Source organism: Colossoma macropomum, unplaced genomic scaffold (assembly GCF_904425465.1).
Source record: "Colossoma macropomum unplaced genomic scaffold, Colossoma_macropomum, whole genome shotgun sequence".
Taxonomy (NCBI): Eukaryota; Metazoa; Chordata; class Actinopteri; order Characiformes; family Serrasalmidae; genus Colossoma; species Colossoma macropomum.
The window spans coordinates 21,932,983-21,949,731 of record NW_023494807.1 but is presented as its reverse complement, the minus strand read 5'-3'; the positions used below and the strand labels follow the sequence as shown (position 1 = coordinate 21,949,731).

At 37.8% G+C, this 16,749-nt stretch overlaps 1 pseudogene; it reads left to right on the top strand.

Annotated features, from left to right (window-relative positions):
* The first annotated feature begins 5,923 nt into the window (after positions 1-5,923).
* Positions 5,924-15,487, top strand: LOC118797523 (annotated as a pseudogene).
* Positions 15,488-16,749: the final 1,262 nt, after the last annotated feature.

The window sequence follows — 16,749 nt, the reverse complement described above, 5'->3', positions numbered from 1 at the left end:
ATTAGTGAGTGATTTAACAGAGGATAGGCACTGTGCACTTCAGCACTCGGCGGCCCCGCTTTGTGAGTTTGCGTGGTCTACCGCTTTGTGGCTAAGCTGTTGTTGTTGTTCCGAGACAGTTCCGTTTCACAGTAATAGCACTTACAGTTCACAGGGGCAGATCTAGCAGGACAGAAATTTCACAAACTGACTTGTGGCAGAGGTGGCACCTTATGTCAGAGCCATGTTTAAATTCACTGAGCTCCTCAGTACGCCTCATTCTGCTGCCAGTATTTGTCCAAAGCTATGTGCTTAATTTGATCCACCTGTTAGCAGTGGGTGTGGCTGAAACACCTGAACTCAATAATTAGGAGAGGTGTCTCAATACTTGGTCCATCACCATTTTCATGCCCACTATGGCAGTATTCAGCCTAGGATGATTAGGTTTAGGTGCTGTACATCTCAGCTGTCAGAATTTAAATAGTGTCTGTGGTGAGCAGATACATGCTTTGTAGTGAAGGTGTTGCAGTGTCAGGCATTCTAGTTGATGTGTATACAGTCTTGCCATGGTTTTATATCACCATAGGGTGAAAGCTTTGGAAAAGGTAGGGTAATGACTGCATGGCTGTCAGCAGTAGGCTACAGCCAGATGTTATTACACTGTGGGTTATTGTGCATTTGGAAATTGTATCTACCAAGTTGGCCCACTCACTTCTTCACAGGACTACCCCAAAAATATTTCTGCCTACACCACTGCTGTATGCAAATGGTATTTAATTGCTGAAACATTAAGAGATTAAGTTACTGAGTGAATTATGTCCACAGGCTTCATCTGCATCGGATCATGATAATGATGTGATCTACAACAATTTAACCACAACTACTGACAAGAAAACTGTAAGTCAAAATACAGCCTTTTTCATCAGTAACAGTTCACGGTTTTAACCACTTCACAGTTTGAGTGGGCATTAGCCCAAGCGTTTCTAAGGAAAAAAATATATAAATATAGCTTTGATGGATTATTATGCATTTAGTTTAGGTGGTGAAAGTACTCAGGGTGGTAGGAATGAGAGATCCTCCATTATTTCTAACCCTGTACTATTTTCCAGCTCTCTCAGGCAGTTGGAGATGATGCAGTGATCTACAGCTCTGTGGTTTTGGAGTAAGAGGTGAGAGAGTCTCAGAATGAGGGTCAATGATTTGTTATTCACATGAATGGTTCCCTGAAAAATCAATTGTACCTCAAATGTTGTCGATTGGTCAAGCTATGTTTGGTGTCCCAAAAACTATTTTGGTGACACAGGCAAGACAAGGCAATACAAGTTTGTTTATATAAGCACATTTCATACACAAAGGCAATTCAATATGCTTTACATAAATAAAAGCAAAAAGGAATATCAAAAGAAAAAAAAAGGCAAAATGCTTAAGAGTGAAAATCAATAAAAATAAAAAGTGACAGTAACTTAAAAATATAAAACATGATTAAAAAATAAAATGAAAATTAAAATAGAAATTAAAATTAGTTCATTAAGGCTAAAGTGCAGTAAAAATAGAATGCAAGTTTTAGAGCCCAATCATAAGCATATGAAAAAGAAATCAAGAAATTAAAAAACTCTACATGATTATTTACTTTCTTGTCACATTAATGTTATATAAAATGACTGAAAACTCTGAATATGGAATAAAACTTGCGAATATGCGTGATGTTGTCTTTTGGATGTGCAAGATTCCGTATGGATGCAGGAGTGTGTCACTATCACTGAGTCTGTTACGGGACAGCAGGGAGGCGGACCCAAGTGCAAATGTTTAATTTTTTTTTGAGGCACATTTTAGATCTTCTGGCAGTTTGTTCCAGTTGTTATAACTTCTGTTAGCTCATAGCTCGAGTGCAAAACTGTAGAAGCAAACTTCGGACACCAAACGTTTTTGCCATTTGGGCACTTTTGTGGTCATTTGAAAATTGTGTAAATTTGATTTGTTGGTTTTCCTTTTGTATGTTTTGATTACAGGTGTAAGTGAGTGTGTTTCTGGCCAGATCTCTTACAAAGAAGATACTGCAATGCAAGTCATCTCACAATAGAGTTTGTACTGTATACTAGGAGGCATTTATGATGAAAATGGTTTAATTCCAAGATTTTAGCTTAAAGTTTTTGCTTCCTGCTAGTTCACATTGTTTCTACCTGTAAAAAGCTTTTCAGAAGTTCCTGCAGCTACACTTCATATACATATGCAAACTTAAAGGAATAGATTGCTGAAAAATCAAATGAACACAGTTTGTTACTTACCTCAGATGTCGTCGATCGGCAAAGACAAGTTTAGTGTCCAAATGCTGCTTCTTTAGTTTAGCACAGCTACAGGATTATTACTGCTAACAAACAGTAGAAGTTAATAGTCACCCAAATCTTTTCTATAAATACATCCTCAAAATGTCGCTCAGCTCTTTCAAACTGCATCTAGGTCTTCATTAAAGTTGTGAAGACTTGTCGATGTGGTTTAGCACACAGAATGACTTACTGTGGGTTACAAAAATACAAAAATCCTCCTTGTGTAGCTGAATGCTGTAGACATCCGATGTAGTCAAACCCCCGACACTCCCTCAAAATCAGACTCCCTTTTGCATGTGTGCCCACCACACTGGCATGTGGAGGCTACATTAATGATTTCTGTTTCAATTTTTCAAAAACTCAAGACTGACTGTTATTCATAAAAAATAACTATTGACTTGTTAGTTATTATGTTAATGTTAGCCTCATAGATCCAGTGCTAAACTAAAGAAGCAAAATTTGGGCACCAGACATGTCTTGGCTCATTTACTACATCTGGGGCCAGTGGAACATTTGCTGTCATTAGTGAATTGTTTAAATATTTGTTGTGACATTACATGAACTCAACACAGATACTCAACCAGGGTACACAGCTCTGAGTTTAAATAAATAAATAGCCTGCTGTGCTGCACTGGCTGGTGGAAAAACCCATAAGTAAACCTTCCCTACACTCCTCCCTCCAGTTGAATCTGCAGCACCATATAGTCTGGAATTTTCTACATCCAGGATGTGAAAATATAGGCCATTCTTTTAATGGATCTTGACCATCTTTTAATGGATCTTGACCATCTAGTTAAAGCAGATGTTGTACTTTCTACTGGAACTCCTAGAAATGTTATCACTGTTTACTTTTAATCCTAATAATCTGTAAAATGCTGTTATAATTATTTTCTGCATTGCTTTTAACATGTGATTTAGATTGTAGTGCAGTGTGTGTTCTAAGCAGTGTGCAGTTGTGTGTTCAGTGTATGTTCTAAGCAGTATGCAGTTGTGTATCGTTATGCAGTTTTAGTTTATTCACAATAACCACTGAGAATTATTTTCTGTCTGTGATGTAAGAAAGTCAGTAATGACAAATGATGAAAGTGTAACAGTGTACCTTATTCTGATAGTTCACATGTTAAAATGAATTACCTGTGTCAAAGAGGCAGAGGCAGTGGGCGCAGGCAGTTTGACAGGTCACTGACCATAGCAGACCACACCAACTTGGGAATTTCAGATAAAGAAAATAAAAATAAAATGAAAATGAAAAACACCTTCATTAGGCAGGCTGTGTTTGGTTTGTTTATAGCAGGACTGATTCATCTGTTAATTTAGACAATACTGTGTGAAATGTATTGCATGAAGAAGGGATTTTTTTTTTTTTAATTATATCAATGAAAAAAAAAACTTAAATTATACTTCAGGAGAGCATAATAAAATATTCAAATAAATAATCAAATAATAAATAAAAGAGAAATAGATGAGACAAAGTGTTAGCAGTAATGTCAAATGATATGAAATTAGTATCTAGAGAAAAGCTGCAGTGAAAGGGTTTAAGCTGCTTTTTAAGTTCGCTAGCTGAGGATGATTCATGTTTTGTGGGAGGACGTTTCATAGTTTTACAGCATTACATCTTTTTTTTTTTTGTTCTTGGGACAGAAAGTAATCATGTGTTTGACAGTCATCGTTGAGGAGCATATTGTATTCTGTGTGAAGCAGGTGACCAGTGAAGCACTGCCAGTACTAGAGTAATATGCTCATTTTAGTAAAACATCACAAATAGAATAAGACCTTTATATTTTATAGGACCAGGAATGAATCTAAAAATGATTAAACTTAAAAAGTAATATTTCATAAAGGAACTGATTGCTCTGGTAAGATGCCACTTAATATTAAGGTAATAATTAATGCCACTGAATATTAAGGTAATATATTCAATACAGCAGCTGCTACAGTAAATATGCTGAGAAATGCAGAAAGAAAAAACAATATTTCTGCTCTTTTGTTGGAAAGTCATCACAGCCTGAGGCAGTTCACAATCAGGCCAGTAGGAGGCAGAGCATAATAATAGTGTGATGGTCTAAAGCAGTGCTTTTCAGCACTGGTCCTGGAGGCCCACTGCCCTGCACATTTTGTGCTTTTCCTGCTTTAACACACCCACTTTAACTCAATATTGGACTGATAGTGAGCCGATTAGTTGGATCAGGTGTGTTGGGAGCAGGAAAAAATAAAAAGTGCAAAGCACAAAAACTGTGTGTAAACATATGTGTTTTCTTCAACAAAACAAAGAAAAATCTATGTCCTCCACTAAACCCCAAGCAGATAAAACTGTACATTTATTGAATGTTTCTTATAAGACATGAAGTTACTGTCTTGTTTATACACAGAACACGTACTGTAATTTAACAGAATTCTTGTTAAACGAGTGACAGAATCATCTGTATATTTTATAGATTGTTTAACAGTATAAGTGACCTACAGCAACACTGTAATTTGTTTTTTAGTGTTTCTTCCTCCCACTCCCACCCATCAGCACAAATCATGCGGTAGAACCAATGGTGCCCAGTATTACTTTTAGAGTTTGTCAGCATTTCCAAGCAACGTCAAGACTTCACTTTCTAGCAATGAGGTAGATGGTTTATTATGGTTGCAGCCTGACTTTGATATTTCAATATAGATGATGAAATTATGACATTATGCTAATGTTGTTTACATCTCAACAGAGCTTATGGAATGCGATCTTTCTTCATAACTGAAACAATTTCACCTTATCTGAAGTCTGAGCTTCAGAATTAAATGAAAGAAGCAACATTGGGACACAAAATTTGGGAAGCAAAACTTCAAGATCACTTCTGAAGAAATTATGTCTGCTTTTATATAAATACAAGTTTACAGTTTTCCAAAAAGAATTATGAATAAATATGAGGATCATAGTTCTGCATTTGCCTTTGTCACTTAAAGAGCAGTAGGTCACTGGAAAGGTGATGTAACACAGTGACAAATATGCTCCTGTTCTAACTTCATATTTGGAAAAATTATATATAAAACACACACACAAAAAAACAAGTTCACAATGTAAAACATCAGATGCTCTGTTTCTGTGCTGTTTCCAATTTAATATAGTTCAACAGAATTTACTAATCACTGTTTTCTGTTTTTATTGTCATTTCATGTACTGTCCTGACTTGTTCTGGAATTGGGTTTATATACCGAATTTGGGATGAGAGGTACCGGTGCAGCTGATAGAGGATGGGAGTGATGTGAACTGATTGTTGGGTTTGTGTGAGACTCTGTTGGCTGAGTTTTGGAGAGTGTAGTCAGGGTTGGAAAAACCAACAAAATGGAGAAACAGCAGTCAAAACAGGAGCTCATGAAGCAAGAAGATCAAGAAATACATTCTAAACTGACATTGCTGATGGACCTGTTGCTCTGCTGCCCACAACAAAAGCTCAGATACAAAAGCTGCAGAGTGTTGTAGCTTCTTAAAATCTCAACACCGCCAGGATCTCAGTATTTGTTACACTTTCAAGAATTTTTGAACTTGTATGAGATGGTGATGTAGTATTTTCTTCTGAATGCAATATTGTGATAATTTTACAAATCTTTAGTTTCCGTATGGATGCAGGCAGTGTGTCGTTATGATTGAGTCTGTTATGGGACGGCAGGGAGGCGGACGCAAGTGCAAAGATGAAAACCCGTGAGAAAGGGTGTTAAACAAATTTATTGAGATAATGGGATATGAATTTGGCACGCTGGGATTGAGGTGACCCAGAGCCAGGCTCAGTCCATGGAGTTACCGCTGCGCCACTGGGAAGCACAGGTGACAATAGGTAAAACACATCAAGGAACGTGAAATAAAAAAGGCGGGAAAAATGGCAACAAACAAAGGAAATGCTGAAAGCAGTGTGCTCAAAGAAAGGCTGAACTAGAAACGTGAAATGAAAGGTAATGATAGAACAAAAGACTCTTCCACTGTAATTATGAAGGGAAGGCAGACTTTATGTTTCACTTGTTTGCTCTTAGAGCAAACAGCTTTTGTATGGCTTGGAGTAGTTTGTAGCTCAAGCCTTTGGGGCAGTTACTCTCTTTTGTTTTTTCCAGCCCTCTTTTCTTTTTGTTTAAAGACTCGCCTGGGCTGCATACCATACCGGTCACCTCTCTACGAAGGTGTGACAAAGGGCTGCTGTTTGCCACAGCCTTAAGTAGAGGAGTTCACAGGTGTGTCAGGTTGGGCCTAATAAGTCCAAGGGTTCTGGGAATCTGGGAGTTCCCTGAAGTTATGGCACGTCGCCGCCATCGCCCTCTGCTGGCAGCCAGCAGCGCAGACTGGACCCTTACAGAGTCAGCACGAAATCTAGTAGCGGCAATCCTAAACAGTGAGGAGATGATGAACACCCTGGTGAACGCATGTACGGGCAGAAGACAGGAAACACCCTGGACAGTCCATCACAGGGCAGACACACAGACATATACTTTCACATCTAGGGGCTTTGATGTTTAGTTTCTCTTAATTATTTCTTATTGTTATTAGTTCTTTTCACAGAAAACATGGTAACTTCATGCTAAAGTGCAGATTTGGGTATATAACTTGTTTTGTTTTGTTCACCATGATGGTTTTTCCTGTTCAAATCAATGATATTTTCATTGATGCTGTTAAATTTGCTGGTCATCAATAATGGCTGATGTTTCAGTCAACCTATGTAATGGTTTATTTAGCATTTAGTGATCTTTTTGTGTTGAAGGTAATATGTGTGACTTTTAAAGAAAAACGTATGTTTAGTCTATGAAGTGTAGGTATTGTCCTGTTTATACACAGAATATGTACTGTAATTTAACAGAATTATCCATTAATTGAGTCAAGGAATTGTCAGTAAATTTTAAGTTTTTTTTGTAATAGAGTAAAAGTGACCAACAAGACTGACAATTTTTTTTTCGTCTTTGGATCTGCCATTCCCACCCCTCAACACAAAACACATGGCAGATTCGACGGTACTAATCATGAGGTTCATTCAGAGTTTGGCAGCGTTACCTAAGATACATCTCATTAGTGCACATGGAGTGTGATTCTTTTTCATAGCTAAAACAATTTCACCTTGTCTGAAAACCTTCAAAATCTTCAGAACTAAACTAAAGAAGGAACATTTGGACACTAAATGTGGCTTGATTATATCTGGGGTAAGTGGGAAACTGTATAACTTAGATTTAATGCTGAACTGTTCCTTTAAGGGCTCTGGAACATTTCCTGAAGGTCCCCATTACCATATTATAATATGCAAAGATTTTTTAAAAGAGATTTTTTTTTTTCACTTTCAAATGTTCAAACTGCTGCCAGTTCGACTGTAGTTGGTCAACTGTAGTTGGTTTTCAATGGCAAGCCAAAATAATTACACAGCACAAGCTTTAGCTCATTTTATTTTTTAATTTTAATGTCTTTTAAATATAATTTTATTTTCACTAATGACACTGTCATTTGAATTAATGACCATTTCCATTTTTCCTGATATGTGGTCTTCTCATGGTCTCATGCTCAGTGGTCTCTGCTTTTATGAGATGACGGTAGTGCAAATGATCACATTACCTGCTTCGTCTGTTGATTTTCCTTTTAGTTTATAAGCACTTTGTTAGTAAATTACAGAAACTAATTAAAGTTGACTGGAATACACTTTGAATTACTCCATTTGCTGTCAGAGTCCCTTTTGTAGCAAAGATGGAGAATAATGACACAGATGAACTAAAGTAAAACTGTGCCTGTTTATTTGAGTAAAGATGAACAGCACACAGACTGGAGAAATCAGGCTACCTGCTGAACCTCAGCTGACTGGATTGAGGCTTCTCTATATGCAGTGTACAGAGGTGGCAGAAAGGCACTGTCACTGCATTAAACGTAATATAATCACATATTGGTATGATAATGAAAACAAAAATTATTAATGACAAATATATTCATCCACAATTCATGCTCTTACAGTTACATCCCATGCCCCTTCCCAAAATTTAATTCCTGTGATGGGATCATCCTTCTTTTTGTTTTTTTTGTTTTTTTGTACCCCCAAATGTTCAGCCCAAGCTGATAGGCGTCATGAGGACAGCGCCTGATCCCCGAGAGCCAACAAGAGGCACAAGAGTGATCATACCTGGAGTGTTCACACTTTCTTGGGTTTCCTGACTGCTTAAAGTTGTAGTCAAAGCCACAGGGCTCAGATCTAAAGACGAGGGGCAACACACCTCCACCACGGTAATGAAATTTCATAGAACAGTCTGAAAACAGCTGCTATAGCAGTGGCGTAGGCAGAAATACATTTTTGAGTAGGCCTGTGAAAAAGTGGGTAGGCCAACTACAATTACCAAATGCGCAATGTCGTAATAGCAGGCTGTAGCCTATTGCTAACAGCAGTGCAGTCATCATTATACCTTTTTCTAACGCTTCAGTCCTGTTACAAAACAGCAAGACTGTGTCAACTGACACAACCTGAATGCTGGATTCATATAAGCCCAATCCACAAATCCCTTCACTAACCAACAGCAGCCTTCAGTATAAATCATGCACTCACCACAGGCACTACTTTTGCCCAGTAAATGTGACATTATCAATAAGATAAAATCAGTCAGCTCATATCAACAAAGACATGGAAAAGCAACACAGCAAACTTATCCACCATTCACAGCAATTTGCCATAGTGAACATGAAAAATGTTTTTTGAAAATACAGCTGAAAAACACATGTAGAGACCTAAACTATATTAGCCAATAGTTTACATTTGTTATTTCATATATCTCTTTCTGTCTCTCTGCTTGTCTCTCTGCTTGTTTCATGCTTATTGGTTTATTGATTAATGTAAAAGATTATACATACAAATATGTTATAAAAGTTTGTCTATACCAAACTCCAGCTAATGGGAACATAGCCTACTGGTACAATTAAAGGAATATAATAGTCTAATTTGTTCCTGAATTATGTTACATGATACTGTCACCAGTGTCATAATTAGAGTGAATTGTTATGCTCGTTGTACCACATAATGTGTAACACACTACAAAAACTTTTAACTACCATTCTTTTCTCATTTGATTGCTAACATAGCTAGTTGAGGAGCTCATCATGTTAGCCTAAACTGAGCAGCTCCTCAAACTACACTAAAGCATGCTCATTACACTAGCAAAGTTATGAGTGGTACTGCATGTTTTGTCCACGCGTTTCACTCAAGTTATTTCTCTGTCACACAGGATGCCCATTTCATGGCTTTTTTTATCAACCAGAAAAAAAAAGAGAGCAGCAGGGGTCAAAACCAGGGAAACGCAAACTCAAGAAACAGGCTCAGGTATTGAACACAGACTTCACAAACACACAGTGGAAACAAAGGAGTAAATGTAGCAGTCTTAATGAATCTGAAAGGAGCTGCAGGTGTGTGGGAGAGAAGGACAGTGGGCAGAGCCAGGGACAGTCCAAGTCAGTCTCCCCAGAGGGGTAGACATGACAGAAGGATCCTCCATCCTGTACAGCTAAATACTTCAGTGTCTTCATGCTCTCAGAATCTGCAGTCAATCATACAACAGTATCAGAAGTCAAATTATACAACAGTATTAGTTCTACTGAAGAACTACTTCAAAAAGTTAAAAAGCATCAGTATAAAAAGTTAATCACTATACAATCATGTTTAAGTTATCATCATAAAAAACAGCTCATGGATGTCAGTATAAAAGCATATTTAAAGTAGCAAAAAGGTGAAGAACATTCACAGTACAGGAATAATACAGCATTGATCTTATCTGAGATACAGAGGAGGAACACAAAGAGAATTAAAGAACTCATGAGTGACTGAAAGTGCATTTCTGTAAGAGACTCCACTGACAAACACTCTTCCTGCCTCTGAGTGAAGCAGCTCGACTACAGTGCAGTTCCTGTTTCTACCTTTTTCTTTTTACTATGACTATTTGAGACCCCCTTGAGACTTTTTTTTTGAGATATGGTAATGCTTTTTTTTAGTAATTTGATAGGATAGATTTCTCTCATTATCACTGTAAACACAACAGACATTTTTAGAGCATTTGCTCAAGTATTGTGTAGTTTGTATAGTGGAGGACCTTTTTGTGTATTTGTATTTTATTCATTATAATTTTTCCTGTTTATCATTGCTGTTTCATTCTGAATGTGTAGTGATTCAGCAAGCAAAGTCTGCACCCCTAACAGCCTCTCTAGAAGTTTGCATGATATTGCTTACATCATAGACGAAAAGCAATTAGACAGATAGTCCTAAATCCCTGCAGCCTATATTGGTAGTGCAGACATTATATATGCAAGTCTGAGGAATTTAGATTAGGCAAAAGCTTGTTTGCAGCTTAAAGCGTCAGGCTGTCAGTGTGCTGTGCTTCCTGCTGGGCAGATTGTGAACCGCATCAGACATGTTGGCTTCCAGCATAGTAAAAAAAAAGAGAGAGAGAGAGAAAAAAAATCAGTTTTTGTTCTGTGTATACTGTTAAAGTGTAAAGGGTTCCTCATGTACATTTCTCACCCTTCATGTTCTACAGTACTGTGCAAAAGTCAGAAGTCAAGTCAACATGGTCGTTAAAGGACAAGTTGATAATTTTTTAGGAGAACAAGTTTTGATATAAAATAATCTGCTTGTGTTGTAGGAAAATAATTTAAAAACAGCACTGTGACGGCTGCAGCTTGCAAACATCATATATTAATATTAACATACTTACGGTGGAGTGGTACAGCAGGACTATATTGGAAATTCTTGCCATTTGTAACCAAATTCTACAGACTTTCTTTTTCTGAATTGATAATCAGTTTCTTTTCTTGCTGAATAAAAAGATTCTTTGTTAGAAAGCATGCTGTATTTGTTTACCCTTGGCAGTTTTTTAATTTGTGATCATGCAAACATTTCAAGCCTACAGGTCTCTTCAAAAAATGAGTATGTATGAAATGTTTGTCTAGTACTTTGATTGATAATGGCCATGAATGTTTTATTTGTGTAATTTATTTGTGTATTTTATATAGTACTACAATTTTGCATTGTTCATGCCATGCAGAGGTAGTATGTGCGAACTAAGTCTTATGCTGGCATTATACAATGAAACATTCAAGCAACTAGTTGCATGTTGATTTGCGTGCAACATAATTCCAATGCAACTTGACAGTTACATAAAGCAATTCAAAAAAACAAAAGGTGCACATAACATTCACTCCACTAGTTAGCCAAATTAGCAGCTTCTATTTTTTTTTTTTGGTACACTGTATAATTCACACACACACACACACACACACACACACACACACACACACACACACACACACACACACTTTTCTAAGCCAGTTATCCTTCTGAGTCACGGGGGGGGGGGAGCTGGAGCCTATCCCAGCAGTCATTGGGGGGAAGGCCACTATATAACAGTGGTGGACAGTAAAGAAGTAAATGTAATACGTTACTGTAATTAAGTAGTTTTTTCATGTATCTGTACTTTACTGAAGTATTTCCATTTTGGGTGACTTTTTACTTTCACTCCACTACATCTGGGAGTGTCTATTCCTACATAAATGATGGAACTAACCTAACTTAGTGTAAATAGACCACAATACAGAAATATGTACACATATGCAGTTGTGACTGACGTGTCTTTTTTCTGAATTTATACAAACACTATTTCACTTCATAGTAAATTTGTTTTTGCTAGTTTATGTTTATGAACAGAGACCTTCAGATGCAATACAGTAAAGGAAAACTCATTTGTGAATCTGTGTTTAAAGCAAGTTTTAAACTTAAACTTGTAACTAAGTTGCAAATAAATCTTAAACTGAAACTTTGTTTGTTTGCAAAAAGTTATTTCAGAGCCACTCGGTTCTACCTAATGGAAATTGTTTGCATTCAGTGTTTTGTGCTTATGATCATTTTAATAGACTAATCAATGACATTCTATTAAAAGATTGGTTTATCAAGAGTGACACTGGAGTATTTTCACCTAAAATGAGTTAATGAAGCAAGAGTCTTGTTACAAAAATGATAACAGGACGTTACAGTCATAATTAATCTTTAAGTACTTTCACTTTGGATACTCAAGTACATTTGAAGGCAAATACTTTTGTACTTTTACTCAAGTGGAGGTCTAAAAGGAGGACTTCTACTTTTACTGGAGTAATATTTTACCTTGGGTCTCTCTACTTTAACTCAAGTACATGATTTGTGCACTTCTTTCACCACTGCTATATAATTCTTTCCATGTAAAGTCATCAACAAGGTGTTATTTACATATTTAAGCATTTTGTAACCTTCATATAAAACTAATTCGAATGCCAACCAACTTTGAGCTATTGGTAGAATTAGGGGACGTCAAGAGAGGAGAAAATGAATCATCTAACAATGAAGATCATCAATAAACAGTGGCACAGGCAGCTTAAACATCTGTTGCCACAGCTGGCTAGCTGAGCTGGTTACAGAAACGTAAGCTTCAAGAAACTCATGCTTGTTTTTCAACAAAATGACAGAATGAGAACTACCAACCTTACATAAAGTCAATCAGAATCTAATTTTAAATCATCCAACAAATCATTTTCTGTATCATTTTTGTGTGCACTGACTCGGCACAATCAATAATTTGAAATGATGTTGTTTAATATAAATTGCTGTGTAATGAAACTTGTTTAATGAAGTTGAGATGCTTGCAGCTGTTGCAGCTGAGTTTAAAGTGTATTCCAAGACGCTTACGTTATGCTCCTCAAGTGCAATTAAGTTTCATGTAGGTTTCAAGCAACTATAGTTGCATGGAAGTTTCACTGTCTAAGGCCAGTCTTAGAGTTAACTGGTTCACACATAGTTACTTAACACTACTGTAAATGATTGGTTATTAATATGGAAAGAGGCAAAATACAATACCATAATTCATTAATTAGATAATTAAGCATGAGGGTCTAAAGATCACTGGAAAATCTTTGAGTTTGCTGGGCTCTGCACTTTACTGATGTTTTTTTGCTCTGTACATTAGACAGAGTGAGAACTAGCAAAGGAGGACAAAACAAAACAGGAAGAGCACTGAAGTGGAGCTGCTTCACTCAGAGACAGGAAGAGTATTTGTCTCTGGAGTCTCTTACAGAAACATGCACTTTCACTCACTCAGGAGTTCTTTAATTCTCTTTGTGTTACTCCTCTGTATCTCAGGTAAGATCAATGCTGCATCATTCTTTTACACTGAATTTGTGTTCTTTACACTTTCACTGCTTTAAATGCTTTAACTCATCCATGTCAGGGTGCAGGTGGACACTAACATGTGATGTGATCTGCTTTTTAATGTTTTGTGTCTGATTTAATGTGTTTCACAAAAAGTGTCTTTACTCAGTAGTGAACATTTTTATGGACACTGGTGTGAAGTTGTTCCTGGGTTCACCCTTAGCAAGAAGGGCTCCATGTAGTGTTTCTGTAGAATTATTTTAATAATGTTTTAATAACTGACCATCATAACATTGTAGGTACAACTGTTAACTCAATAGAAAAGACACATTAAACCATTCAAATGTTTGTTCAAGTTGTCATGGTTCTATATGCTCTCACTGGCCTCTTTATTAGGTACCTTGTATCTACACTTGAGGTCCAACAGTATCATGTCCCCCTACAATATATGTGCACTTTGTAGTTCTACAATTGAAGGGTTTTGCTCCAAAACACATGATCGACCAGTTTCAAAATTTTTTTAATGATTTCCGCTGTTGAGAGACTTTCCACGTAAAAGAAACATCAGTGCTATATTATGATTTAATACTACCTTTGTTAGAGAAATGTAAATGTGTCTTCAATTATGGAAAAGTTTTGTCAGTTGTGTCAGTTTCTGACCACAGGACACTGTTGGCTGGATGATTTTGGTCGTTAGGCTATTCTCAGCCTAGCACTAACAGTGACATACCCTTGCCTCTGTGTGTGATCTACTGCAGTGTACACACACTCTGGCATATTACCACTATGTGAGTGTCACTGCAGTCCTAAAAATTATCCACCAGCAAAATAATACCTGCTCAGCGGTGGTGCTGAATACTGATGAACACGGTATAAGGGGTGCATTATGCAGAGAAACAGATGGACTACAGTTTGTTATTGTGAAATTACAAAGTGCACCTTTATGGTAAGTGGACCTGATAAATGGACAATGAGTACAGATACAAGATAGGGGTATCTAATAAAGTGGAAAGTGAGTGTATAATCATTGCATATACTATAGAACAATTGCAGAACCCCTTGTAAGAGTGTAGGACTGAGGCTGTGGTATATTTTGGCTTCTTTTCTGCAGTTCTGAGAGCCTGAAGACACTGAAGAATTTAGCTGTAAAACGTGGAGGATCTCTCAGTATTCCATGTTTTTATGATCATAAGTACAAATTAAACCTTAAATACTGGTGTAAGGGGTATTTCTGGTCCTCCTGTAAAATAGTAGCCTATACAAACACAAGAGGAGGAACATCAGTCACTGATCATCCAACCCAGAATATGTTTACTGTGGAAATGAAGAGTCTCCAAGACTCTGACTCTGGATATTATTGGTGTGCTGTGGAAATTGGTGGGACAGAGACCCCTGATGAAAAGGATTATTTGTACCTGACAGTCAGTGAAGGTAAGAAGTCTCTCTGTGTGAGGTTGAACATGTTCACTCAAACTTAAAGCTTGTAAGACATCATTTATGATGAAGAACATGTTTACACCACTCATTCTCTGCTTCTTTATTCAGATCCTGTGTCAGTGACAAACAGCAGAGTGAGTGGTCAGGAAGGGGGTAGCGTTAGTGTCCAGTGTCTCTACAGTGCTGAATATCAGAATAAACAGAAGCAGTGGTGCAGATTTAAAGACTGGAGGTGCTACACAGTGGGGAGGACTGACACATCCCAGAATTCAGCAGTGCTGGTCACTGATGATGGAAAAGGATCTGTCAGTGTGGAGATGAGTGGGTCTGCAGAAGAGTGATGCTGGCTGGTACTGGTTCAGTGCAGGAGATGTGGAGGTTACTGTTCACCTCACTGTCACTGACAGACCTTCAAGTAAGATCACATGTATCAGAAATACTGTTCATACCTGCTGACCATTAAACTTTAATGTTGTGCCACTCACATCAATGTATTTCTCCTTTTCAACAGCAACAACAGCTGTGACTACGGTTTCTGCCACTGAGAAAACCAGCATCTGTGAAACCACTTCAGGTCTGCTCACAAACAGAGCCTTAAAATGAATCAAATCAAGAAATAGAAAGAATGAATATGATTATTTTGTCCTTCTAGGTTCTGTGACCATAAATACAGAGACAACAACAGCAGAGCTGTAAGTAGTGACGTTCTACTTTGTGTTCAAAAACTGATGGTTTTGGCCTGGTCATAGTCCAGATATGTGGTCTTACAGTAAACACAGACTAATTTTCCGTGTTGCTCGCGGGAGCGGGCGGGAATCAGATCCCTTAAGGCGGGAGCGGGCTGAAGCACGCATATAGAGAAATCCCACAAACGAATGAATAACCTAAATAAAGTAGAACGATCACTAAATCATATTTAAACATATAACAGTAAAACGGTTAAAACGAAAAAGTCATTCTCGAGCAACTGATCACGTGAACACCGCGTAGATTCACATAGGTCTGATTTACACATACTGCGTCTGCGTGGCGTGAGCGACGCGGAAAGTCTTGGTTTTCATTTCGGCGCTCGTGTAAGTGGTCAGCGCCTTCAAAGAGGCTGCGCGTGCGAAGCGGCAGAGCCCCAGACGCCGCACTGAAGCGCATTGGTGTTTAGAGACCCGGCGCCGATTTTTTCCGCGCGCAGCTAAACACACTGAAAATGCCACAAGAATCAATGAAAATTAAACAAGCTCGCGCTGCCGCTTCACTCACGCCACGCAGAGGCAGCTTGTGTGAATCAGATGCTGTTGAAGTGATGGCGGAGCCTTCAGTCCGTCAGCCACAGCTGCCCAGCAAAACACCAACAATAACCGCTTTGTGGTTTAATTCCTGCTTTGTGTTTAATGGGAATAAATGGCATTTGGTGAAGTTACTTCACAGTGAGCCTGATGACCATGACTGAAATAGAGTGAGAACGCTGTGAGTGCTGGTTTGGTGGGTCTTAGACGCAGGAGGCAGTAAGAGAGCAGGGCTCGGAGAGATATTCAACCATCAGATTATTTTAATGGTCGTTCTGGTATTGTTGGGTACAAGGGCACATTGTTACATTGGCGTATGGGTGAGTAGGTGTGTATGTGTGTGTGGCTGTAGACACAAAGAGAAATATAATAACAAGGATTACATTAACTGGGTTAGGCTGCTACATATAAACAGTGTTCAGGCATTCCATCCCTCAAATTTACTAAAGCAAATGCAAACTAACCACATAAAGGCAGCTAATCTACTAGTCAAACACCATACTTGCAACTTAACTAGCTCTTATTAGGAAGCTTAACAGTACTAAGTATCTAAGTTTGGTAAACATTAACATACATTATTTTCAT